Below are 18,900 nucleotides of genomic sequence, written 5' to 3'. Positions count from 1 at the left end.
TTGCCCTCCTTCTACCGCGATTATGATCGGGGTGCATGTTCCTAGGTATTGGCGCGACCATAATGTTCTCACGAATCGACGGAGGAACGTCAGAGAACTCCTCCGCTACTCTATCGGGGTGATATCCGAGTTCCTGCAATATGGATCTCCCTGCCTTCGTTTTTGTAAGGCGAGTTAGCTGTGCGCGCTCCTGCGCCTCTGCAATCTCTTCAAGAGTGTTACGAATGCTAAGCTGCATTAAGCGCTCTGTACAAGTGTATACGGGTAACCCGAGAACCCGCTTGGTAATCTTCCTAAGCTGTGCATTCAATTTATTCCGTTCTGCCCGTTTCCATCGATGCATGGCTGCCACGTATCTAAAGTGGCACAGAACGAAGGCATGCATTAGTCGAATGAGGTTATCCTCTTTCAGTCCATGATGCCGATTTGATACTCTCCGAACTAAACGAACAGCACTTTCAGTTTTAGCAATTAGCTTGCGTATTGTCTTGCCATTTGTACCCCCTGACTCAACGATCATGCCCAAGACCTTGATTGAATCGACTCTGGGTATACGACAACCGTTTCTTGTACATAAGTTAATGTCTCTTTCTTCTAACGATGTCCATCCCTTAGGCCTTGGACCGCGTTTCTTGGGACTATACAGCAAAAGTTCCGACTTCAAGGGGGAGCATCTGAGACCGGTGGGTTCGAGATAGGTTTCAATAGTGTCTATTGCCTCCTGTAAGGCTCCCTCAACCTGACCGTCATTGCCTCCTGTGCACCATATAGTTATATCGACAGCATACATAGTGTGTTTGATGCCTTCAATGTCGAGTAGCTTTCTGCTTAGGTCAACCATGGCTATATTGAATAAACAAGGGGAAATGACTGACCCCTGTGGTGTGCTCCTCTCGCCAAGTTCCTGCAGTTGTGATTCGAGATCGGCCACCCGGAGGGTAGCCTTCTTATCCGAGAGGAACGATCTAACATAGTTATAAAACCTCTCACCCAGATTGAGCCGAGATATCGAGGCTAGGATATGCGAATGTAGAACGCTGTCGTAGGCCTTCTCAAGATCAAGTCCCAAAACGGCTCGAGTGTCGCTAGAGTCGTTGTCTATGATTTGATGCTTAATCAGTTTCATGGTATCTTGTGTGGATAGGCCTGGTCTGAATCCTATCATGTTATGGGAGTAAATGTCGTTATTCTCCAGGAACCGGGAGATTCGATTCAGGACCGCGTGCTCCGCTACCTTACCCACACAAGATGTAAGCGAGATGGGCCTCAAGTTGTCAACGCTAGGTGTTTTGCCATCTTTGGGGATGAGTACTGCGAGAGCAGTCTTCCAAGGTAATGGGACGGTTCCATTCCTCCAAATTTCATTAATCTCCTCTGTGAGGTATGCGATTGATTTTTCATCCAGATTTCGCAACGCCTTGTTGGAGATGCCATACGGCCCTGGTGTGGACCTACCATTGAGTCCATGTAGAACCCTACGAATCTCCTCAACGCCAAACTCTGCATCCAGGTAGGAATTGGCCTGGCCTTGGTAATCGAGATGTACAGGAGACCGCCCTGAGCCGACTGGGAGATATTTGTTAGCAAGCGTGCGGATTAATTCATCCTCAGAGGTCATTAGTGCGGCCTCATGTATGGCTCTACCAATGACATGCCTCTGATTAGACTTAGTATCGGTTTCGTTAAGTAGATGCTTAAGCAAGCTCCAAGTTTTACCATTGCGCATTTGGACTGTTTGGCCTCTAACAGATGGGCTAATCTGCTATCCATTTTCTCAACAGGAAGGTCGGTGCAGACCTTAGAGGTTGCACGCCGAACGTTCTCTTGGACCTGAACCATCCATTGCTCTATGGTATGCCCGGAAACTGAGGGATGCCTCTCCACCCGAAGCTTGCGGAATTTATCCCAGTCAGTGTACGAGAATTCGCGCTGTTTTTTACCCACGATAGGAAGCTGGGCCTCACAAATATAGTGGTCACTATCAAGGTTCTCAGCCAAGTTATTCCATTTGGCCTCAGTCACGTTCTTGACGAAGATGAGATCGGGGGTAGAGTCTCTACACGTGGATGTCCCGATTCGGGTTGGAAAGTTAGGGTCAGTGATCAGCGTTAGGTCCAGATCCATGGCATTCTGCCAGAGATGCTTACCCTTATTGGTATCATACTTATAACCCCAGACATGAAACGGGGCATTAAAGTCCCCTGCGACAATAAGAGGGCTTGAGCCTGCCATGTCTATGGCCTTGCGGAGTAGAGCCTTAAATCGTTGCCTTTTTTCGTTGGGACTACTATATATGTTAAGAACATATATGCTGCCTCGGTTGACCCGACCAGGTATGATCTCTACCATAATATACTCAATATTGCTACCAGCCAATTTGAGATCATGTGTCACATGAATGAGTTTCTTACTAACGAGAGTACATACGCCCCTCCCCCCGACTGCACGGCGACCGAGCAAAACCCAGTCATCTAGATGCCAGGCGAGAGGGTTTCCTGTAATAAGATAACCTGGGGCATCTTTTCACAACTGCGTAGATATTGCTGTAGGGGAGCCTTCTTCCTAGAGAAGCCCCTACAGTTCCATTGCCAAATTCGGAATGTCTCAAGGGGCGGAGCCATCTCTTACGAGCTGAACACCGACCCTAGGTGGGGCTAGAATCGGGGCTATTTTGCTAGCTGTTGGGTCAGAAAGACGTATCGGTGGGTTCGGTGGGGTTACCGGGCCCACAAAAAACTCGAGAAAGGATTCCATTTTGGCCAACCGTTGGTTAGTGTTTGCGTCTAAGGTCGTCATCTTGCTTTGCATCTCAGTGATCCTATCACCTAACTGTTTCACACTTTCGCCGAGAGCGGTTGACATTTCGCGCACCTCTGATTAAGCTTTACGGGACACGTTCTCTTTTGATCACAAGCTATTGCCCTCTTCTTCGGTGATCGTCACCCGTCGCTACCCTCGGCCATCGGGACTTCCAGAATTTCCGCGTTGACGGTAGTGGTGGGTTGCGAGTTCCTAGCGCCCTTAATCTCTGCTATCTCAGCCATTAGCCTACTAATGTACTCTCTCATGGCTGCGTTCTCGCGCTCTAATCTTGTGATTTTTTCCAAACTATCATTATGCTCTGGCAGCGACCTCGACATCACCTCTGATGGTCCTCCACGGACCCGATCTGCCCAAGTGGGGCGGCCCTGATCTGCCCAAGTGGGGTGGCCCAAGTGGACTACCTGATGCTGATGATCATGTCCCCGGGCTCTGGATCTTGACCTGGACCGGCTTCTGGGCTCGAAGCGAACCATGGAAGCAGATCGTCCCCTGGAGCGACCACGGGAATGGCTCCGGGATAAACTCCAGGAACGGTCGCGACACCTAGACCGCGATCTGGAGTGACGGCGACCTCCCTCGGGGGCTGTATGCTGGGACCGATGCTGGTCGAGCTCCGGGAACTGGAGCTCGGCACCGCGGTAATCCAGGATAGGGCTTCTTATCCGGGTCCTTTCGGCTCTGGCTCGTTCTCTTCGACGACGTCGAACGACGTATGGGATTTTAAAGCGTTGTCTGCATTCCTTTCTTGCCGTGAGAGGGCCCTCGCCGCACAACCTGCATTTAGGCATGCACTGATGCTGCTCGTCTGTGTTCGAGGCTCCACATCCTCTGCATACGGCTTCGCTGGGTGTCGGACATACGTCGGCACGATGGCCAAGCCGTCCGCCAACGTAGTAGATGTCGATCTGCTTACGATATAAAGTACATCTGACCAGCGCATTGTCATACCTGACGTAGTTGGGTACCCGGTATCCGTCAAAGGCAACAATAACGGTGCCGGTGTCCTTGATCCTCTTGGCTGCCAGCGTCAGGCGGTTTCTTACATTAACAATCTGGCGCTGCAACACCTCTGGCCCGTCACAACAAGCAACGTCTCGTATTACACCTTTGCACGTAGCATGTGGTGTCGTGCGGTATGCCGCTACCTCGTGCAGACGACCCGCCCCCAAAATATTCTTCATTTTAACATATTTGGTTGCGTTCTCCTCCTCGGGAGTGCTGACCACGACGATATTCTGTTGATAGTGAGGACAGATCGTGTCGGCTTCACGCTTCGAATCTTCGATGCAAGCAGCGGTGTTGATTGCATCAGCCACCACAGTCGGGCCTATCCTGGATATATTCAGGCCACCCCTCACTCTGATCGCAATTTTGATGTCCTCCCTGGGAAGCGGCGGCATTCTTCCACGACGAATAATGCGGCTCTTGACACCAGCGCCGGTCCTGCCACGATCGTTGTGCCCGGGCACCACGTTAGGCCTGGCTCCATTGCCGGGCCTGTCTTTCGACGATTTCGTCAAATGGTGTCTACGGCCAGCTAATTGCCAGCCGGAATCTTCGAGAAAATCCTCGGGGGGTAGCTCCTCCCATTCCACTGTATATTCCATAAGAAGAGGTCTCGCCGAGCGGCCAAAAGAACGGGAGCGGTTTCCTGCCACGAACTCTTATGGTCCACCGGCGACGCGGTAGAAGTGAAAAGAGCCGTAAAATTTGAAAAAAGTCCACTCACTGGCAACAGTCTGGTATCCAGTTGGAGCTCACAACTTCACGAATCTGTCGACGATGAAATTGGGCACCCACAAGCAAAAAATCCGGTCAGAAACTTCCCCAAAAAAATGGGAGTCGATGCGGACAAAGCATTGCGTTCTCTTCTTCTTCATGGTGCCTGCCGACGTGGTGGCTCACGGAAAATGTGGCACTGTCCTTGAGGTCACGGGCTTTTATTACTATGAAGGCGGAATACAAAAAAAAATGTTCCCGTTGTTACTTATTGAAGGGAACACTGAATAACTACAGGCGGTAAAAATATTAGACCCTCACTATGGCGTCTATAATGGCTCCCGCTTTCCCCTAGTAAGAAATCAATCAATCATCCAGTCAACGCTTAGTTCTGCAAAAATATTGGTTCGAAAGTTGTTTTCTGGTTGCGCACAAATATTTTTCTCCCACAAGGAGACTCCACGACGTCGCCTTAAGAAATGCTTGCATGTTCACTGGTCACAGAACAAGAAGAATCTCAACCGATTACTTTCGGGAGAGATTTCACTTTTGTGCCACGCAGTATCGAGCATGAGCGAAGGGGTTCCTGTCGGACCCTTAACCGAGTCATTGTCGCGGTTATCAATGCTGTTATGATCATCGTTGTAACTATCTTTGATGTAGTCATTGATCGTGGTGATCATTGTGATCGTTGTCGCTATTGTTATTCTTCGCGAAAGACGATAAGGACTGCATATTTGTGCGTCAATACGCAACCAGCTTTTTATGGTCCATACTATTACAATTCCTTTACATGTGCAAATAATTCGTGCAGTAAAACTACTTAGCTGCAGTGAGTGGAAAAAGCGGTGTTGTGACATGACAATTAAAACAACGCAGCATCATTGCACTGTCGAAAGGAACAGTGGGAACAGAAATATTGATGCAATGTGTGGAAACGCTACCATGTAACACAAAGATGAACAACACAATAGCGATATCGCAGTTTCTCCCAACAGCTGCGCAGCATCGATTGCGATAACAAATTATTAGGCAGCTATAGGAGCTCAGGATAACAGCTTTATCAGCCGTATAAACTCATAAACGCTCGCTTACTAAGTCAAACGGACACTAAAGGGAAAAATGATTTCTTCTGCATCAGTAAATTACCGTTCTACACCATCAAAAACACCGCTCTTACAACAATAAGACGTTTGGTAAGCCAGAAAAAGCGCAAGAACGATATACGGGTGGCGACGCCTACTTAAGTTCCCGCACCTGGGGGCTGTGACATCTTGGATTTTGATGGTATCTTCTAGGGCCTATCAATTATATATAGCGGTACAGATTGACTACATTGTGTTCTAAAGGAACCGAATATTAAACATGGCAAGTTTCGCGAACCTGTATTCAGCCAACGCGGCCCAAATGCGAAAACATACTTTGGAATCCCTGACGTCACGCTGACGTACCGGCGCTGGGGTTCCGGCGCGAAATTCAAATACTGATACTTTGGACCTTCATTTTCTCATCTAATAATGAAACTATTTTTTAGAAATAACTGCCTGAAGGTTTCTAAAAAATGCTTCATCAGTCTAAACTGATTTATTGTTTAAATTTAGTGTCTCTTTAACTAGCATGGTATAAGGCGCGCACAGGCAAGGAGATTCACCTCTCACTCGATCAGCCGGGCACTCGATCTCTGTCAAAACGCTGGCGTGAGGAAGAGCGGCAGCAGCGGCGTGCAAATTGACATTCGTGCTGCCTCCCGCTTCAACACGAACTAAGCGGCGAGAACACAGCGTACACGAAGCTATCAGCACTCGGCGCGTCTAGACTCTGTGCCGATCGCAGGTCGCTTTCAAGATGGGGCCCGAGCGGCAGCCTCATACAGAGCCGCTGCCGGAGTAGAACCCCTCCCCGGTTTTCTCCGAAGCTCGAACGACTGCAGTAGAAAAAAAATTCGTGAACATCAACGTTCAGCGCCCTGTCTTGTCACCTGTCTTGTGTCTTGTGTATTGCGCTAAACAAAGTATTTATGGATCAACGTTCTCTCGAACGAAAACTGAAAAAAAAGCGCCGCCATTACAGCTTGCCGGAAGTGACGTTAACTGAGACCGCCTGACTGCAACCGATGTGGCTGCTCGCTGTTTGACGCGTACAGTGCAGTATGCCACGTGCGGTTGCACTTCGAAGATATTTTTATTGCGGATATTAAAGGCAAAAAACGTTATCGGGACAGTTCGCAGCCCACTGCGTGTGGTATTGAGATTGACGTCATAACCGCCTCATCGTGTAGCGGCACTGCTCACCGCTAGGGGTGCCTGTACTCTGCTGCAGAGAAAGCTGAACAGAGAAAGCCGTTACTCTGCTGCAGAGAAAGCCGTTAGAGGTCGTCGTGGCGTCATTAATCCTGACGTCTATGCTTCTCTCTTACATTATTGGCGACGAATATTGCATTGTAAATGAACCAAAGAACTAACCTAGTAAGAACTGTTCCTATACTTGAACGAAAAGATACTTTGGCACCAGTGACGTCATTAACGTTGAATATACGACACGAAGTTCAAGAAAGGGAATGATGTGTTTTTCTCTTGTTCCAATCCGTTCTGACGCATCAAAGTATTTGATATAGGTGATTGAAAGAAAACACTACCTGCCTTATTCACTGCGTATTAATCTTTACTGTCCCGATAAGTGATTCAAGTTATTGTTATTATCTGCTATTACGAGAAAGAAAATTGGAAATTCACTTGGAAAATCTGCTAATTAGAGCAAACCTTACCCGCTTTGACCCGGTCGAGTGCCAGTCCTGTCATCAATAACCGCATACAAAAAATAATCTTACTTCACCTATGTATAACTTATGAAATAAGAATCGCATGATCTTGCTCATATAGAAACTAACACCGCCCACCTGACTGATGAAAAGTGGGCGATGAAGGATGTGAAGTATCCATTTTCGAAACAATGGCTCAGCGCTTGCCTTGTTCGCCCGCTGTTAATCAACTGAGAAGTCGTGGCGTGACTGTGACTTTGTTGTCTTGCTTAGACACCGACATTATTAACCTCTCAATGCCCAAACACCATTCGACATGAAAGATAGTTACAATAACTTATTCATCTTTAATTCTGCCCTTAAAGGGCACATTCGTACAAAATATCAACAAGAAAAGAAACGCAGGAAAATGTTGCGTGGGTAACATCCACAAAAATTCTCGGAGACACTTTAAAAACTTGCTTCCGAACTTCTGCAGCGTTCAATAAAAGTATTTGAAGTTCGCGCCTAATCTTTACCAAGGAGGGAAGAGAAAAGCAGAAGGCAGGAAGGTTAACCAGAATAACGTCCGGTTGGCTACCCTACACCCGGTGAATGGGAAAGGGGAAACAAAGATGACAGGGAGAGATAGGAGGGAAGGGAAGAAGGAAATTGTGGTGAGTTCGCTGACGCGTGTGGTCTTATAGAAATTGCATTATTAGTCACAGATGGTCACACAAGCCCATCGCCCTCAAGAAGCGCAAAAGCGCCTTCACTGCTTTATGAGCCGCCGAGCGATGGGGGCGGTGTTCCAGCAGCACCTGCACAGAAAGCGACCGGTTGTCCAGTTTTTGGAGAGCTTTGGCAAGTTCTTGTCTTTGTGGGGCATATCGTGGAGAGTGCCACAGCAGGTGGTCGATATTTTCTTCGAAGCCGCAGACCTCGCATGCTGCACTGTCGGTCACTCTATTTAATGTATGCTTTCTGAAGGCAACTCCTGACCAGAGGCGACAAATAAGCGTAGCTTCACCTCGAGGAAGTCCGAGTGGAGGTCGGAGTTGCAGTGAGGGGTTTAATCGATGCAATCGTGTAAGTCGTAAGTTTGGCGAGTTCCACTAGGTCAGTGAGAGACTGCGTGCCAGGTGTTGAAGCTACCTAGCGGCGTCTGTCCTCGAAAGCGCAAATGGAACGCTGTGCTCTTCTTGATGTGCTGTGCGAGCAGCGTTATCGGCGGAATCATTGTCACTGATTCCACAACGGCCAGGTAGCCATTGAAAAACAACCTCGTGTCCTGTTTGTTGGACGTGATGGTAAAGTTTCACGATTTCGTATGTCAATTGGTCATGACATCCGCGTCGGAGAACTGACTACGTGCACTGTGATGCCGGTTTTGAATAATAGAACACAGCCCATTTTCTAGGTCTTTCAGAATCAATGAATTCCAGTTCACGACGCAGGGCCGTTAGTTCTGCCACCGTTGAGGTCATGACATGCGGTGTCTTGAACCGCAGTGTCATTCCTCGCGTTGGTATAACCACCGCACCACCAGAACTGCACGACGTGGTCAATCTATCGGTATAGATGTGCACGTGGTTGCTGTACTTTTCATGCAAAAGTAAGCTCAGCTGTTTTAGGGCAGGGGCCGATAGATCTGTCTTCTTCTGTAGTCCCGGAATCATTATATGTACTTGTGGACGGCTCAAACACCCCGGAGGAAACACTGGCTTGGCCGCAGGTGCGTACCCTGAAGAAAACGACGCACGATGTGCACTGACAGTAGCGATAAATATCGAGCAGGGCCTTGCAGCAGTGAGGCTTGCCAGGTGGTCGGACGGGGTCCTAGAATGATGTCTGCGATGCATACGGATTGTCTCAACGGTAATGTGCGTCGTGATTGCGTAATCCTGCCCAAAGGCAATGGTTTCAGCCGTTGTTGCACTGCGTGGTAAGCCAATACATATCTTAAGGGCTTCGGCTTGAATGTTCTGAATCGCACGCAGGTTTGTCTTGCAGGTGTTGGATGTTGCTGGCAGGCTGTACCGCAGGAATCCAACGAACAACGCCATGTACAGCTATAACATAGCATGTATAGATACTTCCCAAATTTTTCCTGCAAGGAACCTGAACAGGTGACTGAAGAGGCGACTTGCCAGCTTTGAGAAGCGGACTGAGGCGAGTTGACTTCCATTCTTGCGGAGCCGTACCCGGCTGCCAGGAGTCGTTGTACAGGAGCAAGAGCGCCTTCCCGAGCTTGGCCTCTTAGGTTACACAGGACGCGGTATGTAATGCCGTCAGGTCCTGGCGCCGAAGAACGCCTGCACAAAGCCAGTGCAGTTTCTAGCTCTTCCATAGAAAAAGGGCATTCCATGCGGGGATCGCGTGAGAACAGTGGGTGGCCGAGCCCTCCCGTGCCCGTTCCATAGGAATTTGCTTCGCCAGCAATCTTTCTGCAGAAAGATTCAGCGACGTCAATATCTCTACATTGTAGATGGAGTGCCAGAGATTTAAACGGGTTGAGCTGACCAAAGGTTGTGCGAAGGCCATGATCATTGTCGCGAAGCCAGCGTGTTCATGTGACGCTGTATTTTCTTTTGTGTTCGTCTAGCCAATCTCAAATCGTGATTGGATTTCGTGCGTCTATATCTTCGTTCCGCACGACGGCGAATTGCTCGAAGTTTCACCGGCTTGATATCGAAATCGGTGCGTGAAAAACCTTTCAAATGCGAATGCGTGGTTGTTTGTATGGCATCCTTTATCGCGCCCTGTAGGTTATAGGAGATGCCGTCACGACAACAGTCTTCCATGATTATATTGTATTTGGGACATTCGGTGCACTGGACTGTTCTGGATTACTTGGAGTTCGTGAGACCTTCGATCTCCAAATAGGCTGGGATGTGGTATCTACCACGCGTTTCTAAATCCGAAAACCAATGCATTTTTCTCGCAAGCGAACGTGAAACGAAGGTGAGGTCCAAGCAGCTACTATACGCTGATCCACGCAGATAAGTAGCGCTTCCATCATTTAACAGGCAAAATTCGCGTTCAGAGGCAAAAGGCACCAACGTTCTGCCCCAAGAGTTCACTTTGGAGCTTCCCCATAGGTAATGGTGGGCATTAAAGTCGCCAGTGATCACCCACGGCTGTGGGGTCGATGTCAAAATTCCCGGTAAGCGCTCACAATCTAGACGGCTTGTTGGAGATAAGTAGGCTTTAAGAATTGTGAACGTGAGCATTTTATTCTTCGCTGTTAAGCAAACGTATTGATTTGCTCCGTCAGGAGACACTGGGTGATGCACATAAGTCAAGTCACGGCGTATAAACACAACCTTGCTCCACTCTCAGTCGGTAGAGGAAATAAAGCACTCATACCCGGACAGTCCGACGGGAGCTGACAGGTTGGGCTCGCAAATCACGATAATGAGGAATTGGTGCGTAAAGACAAACTGTCTAAAGTTGGACATTCGAGACTTAAGCCCTTTGGCGTTCCACTGAAAGACAGATGCATTATTGACCTCCTGTTGGAACGACGCCATCTCTCTGGCCGTGGTTTTGCCCTAGAGCCGCAAGCACCGGACTCAAGGTGTCCAGCACCTGCAGTGCGCTCTGTGCCGATGGGGTTTTCATGCTGCTCAGTAGAATGCGCATGGCGTCCATAAGTGACTTCAACATCACTGTGACTTGGCGATCCTCAGTCATCGTCGCATCCGCGGTTCGTGAGGTCATTGATGCCGGCTCAATTTGATGCGACTCCGAGGCAGGTTGTGCTCGTGGAAGTGTAGGCCACTCTTCATGAGGTGCAAGTCTCGCCCCTTTCTTCGTTTTCGCAGTGTCCGTCTTTGTGAACGTCGGCGTTGATATGGAAGCCGCTTTGCCGGAAGATGGTGTATATCTTTCGGTAGATGCAACTCTTCGTGATGCTATTCGGTGGTGATGTCGTCGTCGCCTGAGAGTAGCGGTAGCCTCTCTTGTGTGTTGAATGGTCCCGTACCATACGACGATTGAATACTGCTCGCTCGTTCCTCACCCGCGGGCCTCATGAGTACCATGGCAGTTAGGGCACTTTAACACAGTTGCGCGGCAGGCATCTGCTCAATGAGATTCAGCGCACCACGGGCACACGAGGTTATTTCTACAGCCACCTTTTACGTGTTTCATCTTGCAGCATTTGTAGCATTGCAGGGGCTTCGGTACGTATGGGCGGACTGCATGGCGGACGTGACCAACTTTGACGTATGAGGGAAGGCTGTCTCCCTCAAACCACAGCTTCAGGCAACGTGTGTTGCAAGTCTTGTGATGTGCACGGTGAGAGTGCCTTCTGCAGTTGGCTTTGTTAATATTAGTAGGTCGTCGGTCGGTATAGAAATATCGACATCATAAATGACGCCGACAGTGCTATTGCAGCCTGTAGGAATCATGGATCGCAATTTCACTTTGTCGATCTCCGTTACGTGTTGCAGGCTTTGCAGTGCACTACGGTGTAGAACATCTACTGCTAGGACATTCTTCCGTGAGTTTATCCTCACGTCCTTTATCTCGTCTGAAGCGACTCCCTCAAGAAACACAGAAAGGCCTTGCCTGTTTAGGAGTCGCAGATTGGACACTGGGGTCCACAGGCATGAAGAGCATAGTGTACGGCCAGCGCTGTGGTGTTGTCTTCACAGTGGAGACACTTGGTGACGATGACTTCTGTAGCAGTCTTCTTTTTGTAGTTCGGCTCATGACAAGCGTGAAATCACCGTCCAACGAGTCGACGCTGTTCATGTCATTTGACGCATTTCCACGTTTCCTGGGCGCGACCCCACGTGATGGCTGGGCGCCAGGAATGTCCTGGAGGGCTTCTTCATCCATTGCCGCGACAAGGGAGCGGCAGCTCCCAGATTTTGGAAAGAAACAAAGCGAGACAAGGGTGCAAGCGGAGAATTTAATTAGTGCATTATTTTTGAGAAATAGCAATTGCTTTTCAGAATTATCCAGAATTGAATCCTCGTTGCAGCGTACGAAAACGCAACTGAGGGCATTGCGTTAAGTTTCTCGCGCTCAACTGAGAACTTCAAAGCATCAAACTGGGGGTAGAAGAACGAGCCATTGGGTTAGCGTAGTTAATATGCAGTTAATTATTTCGGGTAGTAGAACACTAAGGTGGCTGTTCTGGCATGTTGGTAAGACATGAACGCAGCTTTTCATTACATGTTTTACTTATTGCTTGAATGCAGCAAAAAGCTGGGTTCAGGTAATAGGGCCAGGGTACGTAACGGGGCGCTACTAACCGCAAGGATGCTCCCACATAAGATGCCCTAACGAAGTGCGCTTGTGAGTGAAGTTGCAACATAATCGAATTTAGCAACATGTTTTGCTGCATTTAGATATATGAAAGTTAGCAAAAGTAATGACATGAACGAACAAGGGCCATGAGAGAAATCGGGACGCCTGCGACGTCGTGCACGTGCTGGTGGTCCTCGTCTCTTTCCGTCACGCTTGTTAAATATATCATCTGCCACGTACTTTTTTTTTTTTGGATGTCGGTTTGTCTTCGCGCTACGATTTGTCCTGATCGAGCACCCGATGCGCTAACTATAGTGACGTGGCCACTTCAATTCGCCGCCACGTCCTGTTCCAGTCACCCCCGCATCTTAAGTTTGCCTATAAGACGCCTACGCAGCGATTTGCGAGGACACTTCAGTGGCTGCCGCCTTTAGGCTACGTCAGTCCCCATTGTCGAAGCTGCTTTATTTTCTTTTATTTTTGGGTAACTTCGACGCAAGTGTATTTTATTCCTCCCTGCGTGGGTCGACGGACATAAAGCACCAGCTTCAAAGCAGCAGGTGGTCAAACGCACTTTACTTTTTTTTTCGGTGCTGGTTTTTCCGCCTGTTTCGTATAACTCCTTGTCAACGACTTAAGGCTATACGCAGATTGTACCGCCGACTTCCATTGTGTATTCAACAGAACACAAAGCCTCGCACTGAATATTTTCGGCGGCTACGCAAAAGTACTGTCAGCAAAGTTATCTTCCTTCTTTTTCTCATCGTTATCGATAGCCCTAGGAGCACCTGCGTTATACTTATTCCAGGAAATCAAGCCTAACTAGGGCTGTAGTTATAGCTGTTTTCCGTCAGCATTTGAAAAGGAAGCGTCCTTGAGGAGGTTCTCTGCCGGCGAAGCGGTGACGTCGAATAGGAAAAAAAAAAAGACGTTACGCAATCTTATTCGATTCAATTTCGAATCCCTGTTTGGTCTCTGTAGTTATAGTAGTGGTCCTAACGGAGGCTTCGCGTGACTTTTCGATTTTTAAGCCCCCGGCTTTCCGACTGGGGAAGTGCGACGACGTAAGCGGAAGAAGAGAATGACGCAATAGTCTTAGAGTCGCTGTTCCGCCCTCAGTTGGGCCATTACGCGCGCAGTGGCTGTTGCGTGTACGAACGCTTTTGCATAATTTTTTTGGGGTGTGTGTGTGTGTCGGTTGCTGCCTAAAGGTTGGTCCATCTTTCTTTTTGTCTGCGCAGATTTGGTAGGCCATCTTCTGTTTCCACGGAGATTGTCTGGCTTTGTATGATTGTCTTCCTCATTTTCAGCAGGGAAAAAAAGGCTCGCGTAACGACAATCCCACTTATACTCTACGTGGCGGGCGTTTACCTGCATCGTGGGTTTACGCTATGCATCCGTACGGGTCCTTCCCCGCAGTTGACTCAAGTTTCAGATTCTGCCGCATTTCTGCGCCTTACTGACACCAGTTCAGATTTTTTTTTTTTGCATTAGATTTGCGCGCATGAATGTTCCTTGCACGAAATTCGCTCCCCTTGCGATTTCGTTCCCACGTTTTGCGCAGGGGTGAATTTGGTTGTAATTGGCGCCGTACTTCTCTGAACGCACTGTGCTGTCTCCTGTTTCGGCTTGTGCGCCAGTCGTTTGGAAATTCGGCTCCACTTGAGATTTGTGCGCCGTTGCGCACGTAATTACAACTCCGGCTTGTAATTCGGTTCAATTTCTGCGCAGTATAGGCTCCACTCTGCGTACTTCGTGCGGCATTTATGCACACACACAATTTACTCCCACAGAACATCCACGCTGAAGGCCTTACTCGCGTTATTTAAGGTTCCTGCGCTCTGCGGGGCTTCACGATACACTAAGAACGGCGCCCCTTACCGCTCTGTAGTGCACTCGGTTTGTTCGTGCTCGTCTCTCTTTCTATCTCCCCCGTCCGCTCTCTCTCTTTTTATCTTCCTTAGCCCTTTCCCCCTTGCAGCGTAGCAAACCGGAACTGCCTCTGGTTAACCTTCCTGCCTTTCTATGCATCCTTTTTTTTTTTCTCTCTCTCTGTTGTCCCAGTAGCGACCACGGCTGCTGAGTCATCGAATGCTGCTGAAAAAAAAAAATAAAAATGCGTCACTAGCTCGAAACGCCGCTCTAGGTGACCGGTGCTCGTTCCGTCCCACTTGCGAGTTGCCGACCTTTCCGTACCACGTTTTAATTACCATAGGGCCCCTCCCGCCGCGAAGCGACATTAGAGAGCTTTAGTTTAGGGGACGCAAGCGGCTTGCGTCCCCTAAACTAAAGCTCTCTATCACTGCGTCGCTTGTGGCATGGGGTCGCATTCGGAAACAACTGTTCGTTGCTTTTTTGGAATGAGTGGCACAGCTCCACTCATCCGGATGTGAGGAGCCTATCGAACTATCTTTTCAGCACCTGTCCCCGCTATGACGGACGACCGGCTCCTTTCACGCCGCTCCACTGCGTTAGATCCCCTTCACTGAAGACAATTTTTGTTGACAAAAGCGCTCGGACTGCAGTCTCGTGCATCGCAGACGTACGCAAAGCGTTGCGGACATTTCGGGCAGTTCCTGGAACCGACGGACCTCAATGAGTGGCTGCAGTTCTTTTGTGGCCGACCTCCGAACGAAGTGACGACACCCTCAGTTCTTAGTCTCCTTTCTTTCTTTTTGAACCATTAACCCCCGTTCTTTCCGCTGCGTAGGGTAGCAAACAGGACGCGCATCTGGTTGATGCTCTTTGCCTTGTCTATCGCTCTCTCGTCCCCCTCTCTCTCTTTCTTTGTGCCGATGTGCTGAGGATCGATGACTCGATTACATAGCAGTGACGCAATGCAGTACCCGTACGGACACCTTAGCCGAAGTTGCTCCCACATCGGCACTGCTTTCCTTTATTGAAGGCGAGCCCGAGCTCGCCTACAGAGGAAAAGGCTAAACGACAGCATTAATCTCGTTGGCCTGAATGGAGCGTGACGTTCTCGGGCCAAGGCGACGGAAAACGCGGCTTTCGCCAGAACGGCAGAATAAATAAAAAAATTGAAAATGTCTCTCACGTGTCGTTCCGTGCACGGCGTCTTATATATCTCAAGTCAGTAAAGAAGTCGGGCATCGCTCATGATATTTAATAAGGTGTATTTTAGTTAGACTTCTCAGAAGCTGATGCAGGGCTCACGCGAGATGAATGGCATGGCGTAGCAGATTGACGCACGCCATAGATGGAGGTGGGGGTAAGGGAACGGAATGTCTAGAGACGGGAACTGCTTACACACAAAAAAAAGTGTGAAGACATCTTCCACGTAGGCACAACTATTTCACTTGTTCGTCTATACTCGAGTAAATCTTTAATGTTAAACGTTTTACTTGCTGCTGTTCGAGTGAGTGAGTGAGTGAAAAACTTTATCAGCTCTAGATTCGCTGGTCTTCTGCGGTCTTCAGATGGAATCGTCCATCTTCTAGCACAACGGCCGGTTGCCCTTAGTCCAGGGCTCTGTTGGATGCTGCTGCCAGTTGTGCTCGCCGAATCAGACCTTCTTGGTCGACCTGGCGATCGCTGGAGAGCACTCCCTCCCATTGCTCCGCACTCGGGTTTGGTATAACGGGTACCACGTCTATCTTCTGGCATGCCCACGTAATGTGATACAGCGTGGGTGTTTCGTGGCACCAGGGGCATTTGTCATTGTATTGTGCGGGATAAATTTTGCTGAGTACGTTTAGGTTCGGGTACGAGCCCGTTTGTAGCTGCCTCCACGCGACAGAGTCCTCTCTGCTAAGGGAGTTGTGCGGTGGTGGATAAGGAAACGGCGCGGTCGAAAGCGCTGTGGCCTAATAAATCGCTGCGGTTTTTCAATTTTAAGAAGACGACGGTGAGCCGCGATTTTTCAAGATAGGCCGATAAAGGGTACGCGAATAGCGATGTTTTAGACCAAATCGAATACGAATAGAATAACGCGAAAAAAAAGAAGAAAATCGAATCGAATATTGAATACCTTCTGGATACCTTTAGATTAATGATCAGTCTTTTTCATCATTAATATAGTGTTCACATTTCAGCATTCACTACATTGGCAAGCTCCTCTCGTTAAACTGGCACGCTTTATCAGAGGCTCGAATTTAAACATTGCTCACAAAATTAAGTTTATTTTGAGCGTGCGTGACAGTGCATTATCAGAATGAAGTTTTAAAAGGCACTGCTAAGAACTCCTCAGCGTTAATGTGTGCCTTCGAGAGCAATACCGATACGCGCGTTGACTGCAGCGTTGGCCAGGCGCAGGAAAAAATAAGGAAAAAATTGGAGGACGCTTAAGCTTCGCCTTCAAGAGTAGAACGCGACAGCGTTCCCGTCGACCCGCCAAGGGGTGTAAGACAATGGGCTACGGCGCAGCGACTACGCGCCCCGCATCGGACGCGGTGAGCGTCGAGCAACGCAGCGTTCGGCGCGACAAAAAAAAATTGGAGGACGCTTAAGCTTCGCCTTCAAGAGTGGAACGCGACAGCGTTCCCGTCGACCCGCCAAGGGGTGTTGGGCTACGGCGCAGCGACTACGCGCCCCGCATCGGACGCGGTGAGCGTCGAGCAACGCAGCGTTCGGCGCGACAACGAAATGTGCGCCTCAGCAAGCGACGCACGCCAGAGCCTTAGAAACAGCTAGTTTCTAAGGTAACACCGCGTTCACTAGAGGCGCTTTTGTACCGCTTTGAAGCATCGAACTCGTGGCTCAGTGGTAACGTCTCCGTCTCACACTCCCGAGACCCTGGTTCGATTCCCACCCAGCCCATCTTGGAAGTTGCTTTTTATTTATGAAGTGCCAGCCGGGATTTATCGCTCACGGCCAACGCCGCGGACGCCGACGCCGACACCGACGCCGACGCCGACGACACCGGCTTTTCTGCGACACGAGCTCCTTAACGCTATCGCGTTAAAATGTGCGCCTGAGCAAGCGACGCACGCCTGAGCCTTAGAAACAGCTCGTTTCTAAGGCAACACCGCGTTCACTAGAGGCGCTTTTGTACCGCTTTGAAGCATCGAAGCATCGAACTCGTGGCTCAGAACAATAAAGAAAAAAAACTCGTGGCTCAGTGGTAACCTCTCCGTCTCACACTCCGGAGACCCTGGTTCGATTCCCACCCAGCCCATCTTGCAAGTTGTTTTTTTATTCATGGAGTGCCTGCTGGGATTTATCGCTCACGGCCAACGCCGCCGACACCGACGCCGACGACACCGGCTTTTCTGCGACACGAGCTCCTTAACGCTGTCGCGTTAGAACTCAGTGCCCTTCCACTCTGTGAAGAAGGATGGCCAGCGAAGCTGTTTATGTGGGCCCCTTAATGGCGAACCGCCTCTCTGCCGTGGGTCGGCCCGACGTTGAACTATCTTCAGCATCGGCCCACGCATGGAGAGGGTCTTAATGACTGCTTTACCTTCGCCGCGGGTCGGCCCGGTGTTGCACTGTCGTCGGGATCGGCCCACGCAATGGCGTTTTATTTTGGCAGGGCTGCGTGATTGACGGCGCGTATTTGAGGGCACGAACGCGGGCGGCGTCTGATGCGGACCCGGGTGGAGAAGGCTCGTGTCTTGCGCCCGACGCACGGGCGCGGTCCTGGGGGAACTAGCCCTTAGCATCTTCGCTGCTTAAAAAAAGAAAGAAAAAGAAAAGCACTCATTATCTTGCGAGGATTGTCACCGCAGCCAGTTGACACTATTAAGTAACACATAACGTTGCAGTCGAGCATGTCGAGAGTTACACTGTTGTAGAATTGATAAATAGTACAAAACAATGCCCATCACCGAGCGTCATGTCTGAGCGACGTGTGCAAGGTTTGAAAGTTTGACGGTTTATTTACCATAAATAAGCTCCACAATTACAGTAAAAGGGGGGAGGGGTTTATGTGTCAAAACAATGATCTGACTGTGAGGCACGCCGCATTGAAGGAGTCCGGCAATTTTGACCACCTGGGGTTCTTTAAGGTGCATCTAAATCTAAGTACGCGGGATTCAAAGTCACGAATTCGAAGTACACGAAGTCGCGGGATTCGATCCCGCGACTTCGTGCTTAGCAGCCCAACACCATAGCCACTAAGCAGCCAGGGTGGACGCAATTACAAACTACACACTTTTGGGACTCAACTGATTCGTTAAATGGTCCCTGCCGATTCTAATTAGGGAAAAACATTTTTATGGACAGCTGTTATTTTTACTGCGTAATTACAGAAAACAAAAGGAGCTGAATTAAATAGGACTATAAAATACGGTAGAAAATAAAATTTCATGCATGCAATAAAATTTAAACAATTTTCTTTTTAAATCGAGAGCAACATCTCGGCAGGAAAAAAAAACTGAGGGCTTGCACGCCTACGC

The 18,900-nt window shown here is 49.1% G+C and overlaps 1 long non-coding RNA gene across 1 annotated transcript in view; it reads left to right on the top strand.

Annotated features, from left to right (window-relative positions):
- Nucleotides 1-18,900, top strand: part of LOC142557394 (uncharacterized) — a 64,154-nt gene that overhangs the window by 8,077 nt on the left and 37,177 nt on the right. The gene's annotated exons all lie outside the window — the stretch shown is intronic.

This window comes from Dermacentor variabilis, chromosome 9 (genome assembly GCF_050947875.1).
Source record: "Dermacentor variabilis isolate Ectoservices chromosome 9, ASM5094787v1, whole genome shotgun sequence".
NCBI classification, from domain to species: Eukaryota; Metazoa; Arthropoda; class Arachnida; order Ixodida; family Ixodidae; genus Dermacentor; species Dermacentor variabilis.
This window is presented reverse-complemented; position numbering and strand designations above follow the sequence as displayed.